The following is an 8,855-nucleotide window of genomic DNA, read 5'->3' as shown; positions in this document are numbered from 1 at the left end:
CCCCCGGAGCAGACACCTGCTGCCCAGGCACACCGGGACAGGCAGAGCCCTCCAGCCACCCCAGCCACGCTGCGTCACGCGGAACAGCGGGGAGGAAGGCTCCTTCCCTGCAGTTGCTATCGCAGCTGATGGGAGCTCAGATGTCTTCTCCGGCTGGCTAACCAGGATCACATTTCTCTCCAGCTGGCTGTCAGCTCCTCTATTATTCAGCAGGTAGCAGTGCGCAGGTGGCTTGGTTTCCAGGACAGAGCTGCCCCTGGCTCCCTGAGCCCCCCGTCCTTGCCAGACCTGGTCTCCCCTCGCCTACACGCTGGCAATCTCTGTGCCTGACTTTGCAGCACCAGCTCGCTGGCACGATCAGCTGATCACCTGCTGGGAGCAGCGGCCAGGCCTCCCAGCAGCGCAGAGGAAGCGATGAGCTTCAGCATCAGAGGGATGTGGGTTGCTGCGGGTGCTGGCATGCCTGGCATGGTGCTGTGGACCATCGCACAGGACCTCGGCTGTCAAGGTGTCCTGGGTCTGGGGAGGAGCTCCTGGAATGGGGAAGGGAAAGAATTTGCAGGTGGGGAGGTTGCCCCTCACTGGGTTTGCAGGATCCTGGTGATGCTGGTGGGAAGGGACCCCTGGGGGTCTCTAGCCCACCTTCTTGCTCAGAGCAGAAACACCACCAGCACAGGGTATGGGCACCCATCTGCTTTACCCGGATGCATCTTGCAGGATGGAGTTGCCCCACCCCCTTGGTGGCATGTCCCACAGCTGCACCACATCCTCGGGAGAAAATGCCCAACCTGGAGCTGCAATTAATGTCTGTTGTCCTTTGTCACATCTCATGCCCTATGGAGAGACATTGGCTCCATCACCTTTGCCTCTGCCCTTCAGGTAGCTGCATCATGCCGATCGATCCCAACCCACCCTTCCTGTAGCCCCAGGCCCCAGCCCATAAGCATCTTCTGGTCCCTCTCCAGGTCCTCCACCTCTTCCTGAACTGGGGGGCCGTTCTGGGCACAGCACCCAACTGGGGATTCCCTGTCGCTGTGCAGAGGGGACAATGCCTTCTTTCAGGCTGCTGGCCACACTCCTCCTCATGTCGCCCAGGATGCTCCTTGCTCCATTTGTTCAGCCTCTTGACCAGGACCATGTTTCGGACCTCATCCCAGGTCCTTTTAGATGGAACTCTGCTCAGCCCCTTGGTCTCCATCCTGGGCGAAATATGTGGTTATCTGGCCTGACTCGTTGATGTCACAAAGTTTCTGTTGACCCAAATTTTGAGGTTCTTGGGATCCACCAAGACCGAGGTTCTGCCATTTACTGCACACCCATTCCCCCTAGTTTAGCCTCACCTGCAAGGAGAGGGGGGCACTGCTCTCCTTACCTGACCCTCTGATGAGAGTGGAGAACATCGCCCCAGTACTGACCTGAGCAACCTTGCTTGAGACCAGCTACCAGCTGGGCATCGAGGCATGGGCAAAAACTCCTGGAAAGGAGAGCGGGGAGAAAGCTGGAGAGCAGGGAGAAAGCTGGAGCGCTGCAGCTGCTCACCAAGTCTTGCCTGCGGAGGAAGCTGCCTGCAGCTGCCCATGCTGTAGCAGGGTGGTCTGAGCAGCCGCTGGTCCATGGGCACTGATTTATCCTGGGGCTGCCTGTTTCACTGCTTGGGTTGCTCTGGGGGCCAGTGAAGCAGAGCTGCCGAGTGCCATGCTTGGTTAAAGAGCTGCCGCAGTGGGCAGGGAGTGGCAGATCCCAAGTTGGGGACAGTGTAGAGGAAAGACCTTGGGGTGGCCTTGGGGCTGCGGAGCAGGGAGCAAAGAAGTACGGATGGATTTATGGTCTAAAGCTGTCTAACACCAGTGCTATAGTGTCCCGTGGGGTGCAGAGGAGCTTGTGTGTGAGCATGTGCACACCAGTGTGTTCACGTGTGAGTGTGGGCAGACACCTCAGCCCCTGCAAGAGCCAGAAACAACCTGGAGAGTCCATGCACGGATGCGTGGGGGAAGGTATGAACTCAGTCTGGGGCTTTGTAGCTCCAAGGCGTGTCCATGGGGTGAAACAAGGCAGGACCCTGCAGTCCTGGGGATGGAGGAGCTCCAACAGGCTGCGTGGGAAGGAGCTAGCAGGCTGCTTACCCAGCATCACTGAAGCGGGACCCAGCCCTGCCTGGCCACACTTCTTGTCTGGATCTGGGTGGTGCTACTGGAACCCTGTGCCCCCCAAGGGAGAGAGGTGGCTGTAGTGAATGCAAAGCCACCCATTAATGTGACCTTGCCTCTGTCACATCTTGTTTAACTTCTCCTCATGAACATGGATCATCCAGTGCCCTGTGACTGGAGCTACCCTGAGTTTCCAGCCAGACAGTGGCTATCTCAGGAGCAATTCTGTGGTGTGTGTGCCCAAGGTGTGACAACCCCATCCTTCCTATTCTCCACGGAGAAAGTGCCAGGAGCTCAGCAGCAGGGAGGGAGGAAATCAGGGATACTTTCCTGGAGGCATCAGAGCTGTCACCCTAGGAAGACCTGAGCCCAAGGAAGATGGACTTTAAAGACTCATTTTGCAAGAGTATCTGTTAGCAGGGGGCTGGCTGGGCTCTGGGTGCACCCCCATGGCATGGTGCCTTCTAGGCCCTGCTGACGGAGCTGGCTGAACCTGCACCATGGGGTTAGTGGTGTAACCCTGCTGTCCTGCAGCATCCAGCAGCTGGTGGTGGCTCATCACACCTGGTATAGTTGGACACTGGGTTTCCTTGGCTATGGGACACCGGCAGCTCATGGTGGCCCCATGGTTGTCATGGAGTTACATTCCCTGAGGTGACAGTAGCATAGCTGTGCCTTCTCCAGTGAGAAATGCACCACCAAGAGACAGGCTAGACCTTCACAAGGTTGTCCCATCTCTGGGATGCTCTCCCAGGGCACTGCTGAGATGGGTCCTGCTCTTGGCCACATTTTTTCACTGGCCAGTGGGAGGTGACATGGGGGGACATGCCAGCAGCCCCTGGGATCTCTGCATGCCCCACAGCCACCACCTTCAAGAGCAGGGTCCTCTCCAAAGCCTGGTGGGGCCAGGGAATGCACGGGGTCTGATTAGGGGATGTCGAGGAGGACAGCCCCCACCCTTCCTCCTCCTTTTATTCTCCAGGTCAAAGTTATAAACTCTCTGAGTGTCTTTACAGGCTCTAGAGCTGGGATGTGGGATTTACACGCTGGGAGTGGGGCTGCAGGGCTTTGCATGTGGGTGTTCACGGCTCTGTTAATGAGCTTGGCTGCCTCAGCAGGACTTGCTTCAAGCCTCCCCAGAGCTGGAGAAGAGCATCCAATCCCCTCTGCAGCGACCGCTTGTGCTCCTGTGAGAATCGACTTTGAAAGGCTTTGCAAATTGAAATGAAAAATGTTTTTCCTACAGAAAATCAGTCTGCTTTGGTGTTATGTGAACTGCAGTGCTGGCTCCTCTCAGATCCTTGCTCCACCAGGGTTTGTCTCCTGGGGGATCAATGAGAGAGTTAGGAGGAAAGATGGGCCAAGTTTCCTGGCCTGAAGGAACCCAGCTGGAGCAGTTAGAAAGGGTTATAGTTGCCACACAGCTTTAGGAGGTGGAGGTTGGGAGGTGAAGGTTGCCCCAGGATGGGAGCAGGAAGGAGTTAAGCACCTGAGAGACATCAGGTCATGCTGGCTCTGGCCAGGCTACCTCCCCTTTGAGGGACACAGCGGGAAGCAGGAAAGCCAGAGAAAAGAGAGGGTCTGACCCAGGAGTGGTGCAAGGCATGGAACACCCCAGGGCTGCAGGAACCCTGGGGAGACCCCAGAGCCCCAGGGCTGCCCCCCGATGCCAAGTGTAGTCACAGAGTCCCAGGAGTTCAGGGCCTACCCTGGAGTCCCAGGGCTGCAGGGACCAACGGGGGCCCCAGTGAGACCCCAAAGCCTTGGGGCTGCAGAGACCCCTGGGGCCCCAGGGACACTGCAAAGTTCCAGTGACACGACAGTTGCAGTGAGCCCTGGGGCCTCAATGAGACCCCAAAGCCCCAAAGTTGCAGAGGTCCCCAAGGTCCTGTTGAGACCCCAGAACTCCAGTGAGACCCCAGAGCTCCAGGGGTCCCTGGGTGTGTGGAGAGACCCCAGAGCCCTGGGGCTGCAGGGACCCCCAGCATGTGCCCATCCAAGCCAACCATGTCAAAAGGCACCCGCAGCTCCCTCGGGAAGTGCCATGCCAGGACGACAATACCCACCTCCCCCCATGGGTGACAGCCCCAGGCCAGGGCCACCGTGCCCAGGGACCCTGCTCGCCCGGCGTGTGCAGTCTGGTGCTCGCCCACTGGGTGTCACGCATGCTCCACGAACGACAGCGACAGCGACACGTCCAGCACCAGCGAGAGGCCAGGGAAAGGGAAAAGCCGAGGGACAGAGAGAGGAGCAGGGCCATGCCCGCGGAGGGGACAGCCACCCGCCTCAGAGGTGACGTGTTCCCCTGCTCCACAGCGATGTCACCAGCTTGTCCACCGAGGTGTTGGTGATGGCTGGGGCTGTTTCTGACCCGCATGTCCCACACTGGTGCCAGGCAGGTGGTGGCTGTTCACCCTTGTACGCTCCCAGGGTGGCATCAGGGGTGGCTTCATCCCCCCACCCCATGCTCGGGGTTCCCTGATGCTCAAAGCTGCTGAGGTATCCCAAGAACAGCCCAGTCTTGCCAGCTCCCAGCTGAGCGTGTGGGGTGATTTGCACCTTGGTTTCAGGCTCGTGGGACACTCGGTGCTATTGGCCCCAGTTAAAGGTCCCCAGGGCAGTAGGCATACTGGGGACACACTGCTCTAGCTGCCAAGGAGCCCAGAGAGGGGTCCCCTTGCGTAAATTTTGCCATTAAGCAGAGGATGAGGTGAAGCCCCAGAAACTTTCCTCTTCTTGCTCCTACCCTGCATTGCCATTGCATCCTTCCTGCTCCTGGCATGGTCTGAACAGCCGAGCCCATCCACAGTGGCCTCCTCAGCCACCCTCGACCCTCCCAGAGACGGGGACAGGGCAGGGACAGCATTGACACGCTGCTTCTGGGTACCACCAGCTCCTGTATGGTTCAATGCAGGCCTTTTCCTGCCACTTTGGAAGCTTCTGGTGTCGGGGAAAAGTGTGTGTGGGGGGGTTCTTGCTCTGCCCTTGGAGGCTTTGACCCAGCAGAGTTGAGGGATCCAGCCCTGCTGGGTCACTTCCCCAAGGCAGAGGGCAGAGGCAGGGCAGGGGTCTCGGAGCACCCACACTGGCAAATTCAGGTGGCACCAATGGCAAACCACGAGTGGGTGGTGGTGGGGGGAAGCTGCCAGGCACATTCCCAGGGGCTGGCACAGTGAACTGGGACACGGAGAGGTTGGAGTTCCCTGCTCATCCACACCATGAGCTTTGGCCTCAGCTCTGCCCTCAAGAAACCCGGTGGAGGGCAATGCATGGGGAGTACGCCCTGGGGTGCAGACACGGGGGAGGCAGCTCCCACAGCAGGTCTGCCCCATTGCAGGTGGGTCAGAAGCTGGGCATACGCGGGTGGCTGACACGCATGTCCAGATGTGTCATTGCTGTGGGGTCTCTGTGTCACCGATGGCTTCTGTGCCACCAGTTGGGTAGAGGAGCAGCAGGTGCCTACAGGACGTCCATGAATGTAGCAGGATCCCGTGACACACATGACAGAGTCATGCAGGGCAAGTGCATGGATGCAGCCACAGGGCAGTGATGTGCTCATGTGATCCTGCTACATGCATGGATCCACACATGGCTTGGGTGCTGGGACTCCATATATCACCTCGCTGCCACTCCTCGGTGTCCTCTTACAACCAAGGTCATGCCAGTGCAAGGTCCTGCCCCAGGATGCTCCTCCAGCTACATGCATCCCACGTATCCATGTATGACGTCAACACAGGACATCGCGCAGTGATGCGTATCTGCGTGACACACAGCACAGAAATGGCACAACGCTGCACACGTGATGCAGAGTTACACGGGGCAAGTGCACGTGTGGACACAGCGGTGAAGCAGTGACGTGCTTATGAGATCCCGCTGCATGCATGGACATCCTGTAGGCACCTGCCACTCCTCCACCCAGCTGGTGGCACAGAAGCCATCGGCGACACAGAGACCCCACAGCAATGACACATCTGGACATGCGTGTCAGCCACCCGCACATGTCCAGCTCTCCAGCACACGCACGGCAGCACATGCAGCTGCTGAGACATGCACCCTACAGGCTCGGCCATGCATCAGTTGGGGTCTCGGGGTGGGCGCTGGTCACCCCCACACCCACGCACATACACGTACACGCACACACAGTGTGGTGCAAACGTGCTCTGTATGTGTGCAGACACACATGTGCATATGGCAGCTGCTTCAGCACGTCTTGATGCTCCTCAAAGGCCCCTCCTTAAGCTGCCCTGCTCCCACCTCCTGAAGCCTCCTTGTTGAGTCCTGCTCCCCATTGGCCTCCTGCCACCGTTGCTGCGCTGTGGCCTCGTGTTCACCCTTCCCCAGCTCTCCCACCGCCCCATGCTGATCATTTTAGCTTAACCCTTCTGCTCAGGGCTGCTCAGGTGGCAGCCGTCCCCGTGTCACCCCTGCCTTGTTTGCCTTGGAGCACCCCTCCCTCCCTGCACTGCCCGCTGTGCCAGCCCAGGACCCTGCACCAGCATCTGCGGCCAACCAAACCCCAGCTCTGTCCCACCACGGCTATTCCCAGTCTGGCAGACGGGGCTGTGGTGCCCGCAGCCTCACGGCTGTCAGCCCAGGGCTTGTTCACACAGTGCCCCAGCTGGGCATCAAGATGATTTAGAAGGACTGTGAAAAATGTAGTTATTTTTCCCCCTTTCAGCTGCAAGTCAATACTCAGGGAAGAATGTTTAATTATCTTCGTCACCCTCCTAAATCTCTTTATGAGAGGGTTCGGCTGCAAATCTCTACATCATTTCAAAGTTATTGGCTAGCACAGTGCGTGGCGGCACAGTAAATTAGCCGGTCAGAATAGGCACGGGTGTACGTGGCCAGTCCCCCCCTGCCCTGGAGCTGTGTCAGGGTAGGTGGCAGCAGGGCAGCCCCCTGCTAGCTCAGGGGTAAGGGCTGGTGTCCCCTCCAGGCATGGGCACCACCTGGTCCCAGTACGTGCCCCATCCTTGGGGGTCTGGCTGCAGCAGGTAATGCCACAGACTGGGGCTCTTTTGGAATCCAGGACCAGGCAGGATCCAGGCGACACAGGATAGCCAGGGCCATCCCAGGGTGATCTGCTGCACCATGAGATCCATCCTGCTCTCTGTGGAACGGCACCCCCAGCACAGGCTTGCTGCGCCCCCTTCCAGATGCTCTCCTCAGCCCTGGGGACGCTCTCCCCAGAGCTGGGGCTGTGGTTACCAGGTGTCCTGCACCTCCCTGGCTGGTAGGATGCCCCTGGGGGGACCCAGTCTCACCCTTGGCTCATGGATAGACCAGGATGGGGCTGAGGAATCTTCAGACTAAAGATGCCAGGTCCGCCAGGCTGCTCTGATCCCCCCAAACCCCCCAGCCCTCCTCCTCTCACCTCCTTGAAAGCAGATGAGAGAGTGGGGGGTGTGCTGAGATCCAGCGTAGTCAGCGCCAGGTGCTGCCACTGTACCCAGGACAGGAGATACCCAGCCCATGGGCTCAGGGCTGGGTGCTGCAGGGTGGGTGGCTGTGGGCCCGAGAAGGTGCAGGATGGAGAGCAAGCACAGCTGTACTCCCCAATCCTTCTTCTGCTGAAGGGCACAGAAGGTGGGTTGCAGCCCCCTCCCACCATCCCAGCAGCATCCCTGGCAGCACCCACCGTGCCCTAAGCCTCCTGTTCTCATGCAAAAATCAGCAGAGCCAGGGCTGGGCTGGAGGCCTGAGATACGCCAGAACAAAATGCCACCTTCCTGATAATGCCTTTTATTGGACTAGGTGACACGCAGGCTTTAGGGGATAGCAGGAGAATCCTCTCGGCTCATCCTCAGAAAGGATTTCCACAGCCCTCCCGGCGGCTTGTCAGCGCTCGGCTGCGAGTCCCTGAAGAGTTATTACCTCCCGACGCACGGCTCTGTCTGCTGGGAGCTGAACGGCGTCCCTGCCCCGCATGTGCTGCTTAGAAAGATTACGCCGCCTTTGAATAAGCCCCGTGGAGCTGCTGCCGACGCGTCAGACAGGGGCTAATCAGAAAATTAGCAGGGGAAGAAAACTTTGTGGCAGGAACTTGTCTCTGGCGCGGGTGCATGTCATGGCTGCTCCTGCCGCCCGGACCTGACCCTCACCCGGGCTTAAGCAGAACTTCCCTGTGACCGCACCACTCACACACACGTGCTTACAGGCGTGGATCTGCACATACGTGTTCCTACATGCACCATCACACGCATACATGCTCATATGGGGACAGTTGGGTTGGTTAGTAGGAAAGGATTGTCAAGCCCTGGCCCAGGCTGCCCAGGGCAGTGCTGGAGTCCCCATCCCTGGAGGGGTTGAACAGATGTGTTCATGGGTTAGTGAGCACCTGGCAGTGCTGGGGGAACGGTTGGACTCGATAATCTTAAAGGTCTCTTCCAACCACAACGATTCTGTGGTTCTGTGATATGGCCACATATGGGTGCCCCCGGGTGCTCATCACTGGCTTTGCGGTGAGCAGGGGACGGATGCTGCACCGAGCCGGATTTGTGCCACCAATAGTGTGCCCACTCAGGGCAGAGGTGTGTCCCGCTGGCATGACTCCTATCCCATGTCTCAGTGCTGTTCCTGGGACAGCCCCTGCGAGCGTTGCTGGACACTCTTCGGTTGTCCCCCAACCATCCTGGCCTGTGTCACAGGGAGGGGTGTGGGATGGGGCCCACGGCGGGCAGGGGGACAGGGAGCAGTACCTGGGAG

This window comes from Buceros rhinoceros, unplaced genomic scaffold (genome assembly GCF_000710305.1).
Source record: "Buceros rhinoceros silvestris isolate BGI_N320 unplaced genomic scaffold, ASM71030v1 scaffold15285, whole genome shotgun sequence".
NCBI classification, from domain to species: domain Eukaryota; kingdom Metazoa; phylum Chordata; class Aves; order Bucerotiformes; family Bucerotidae; genus Buceros; species Buceros rhinoceros.
Note: the sequence above shows the minus strand (reverse complement) of the source record.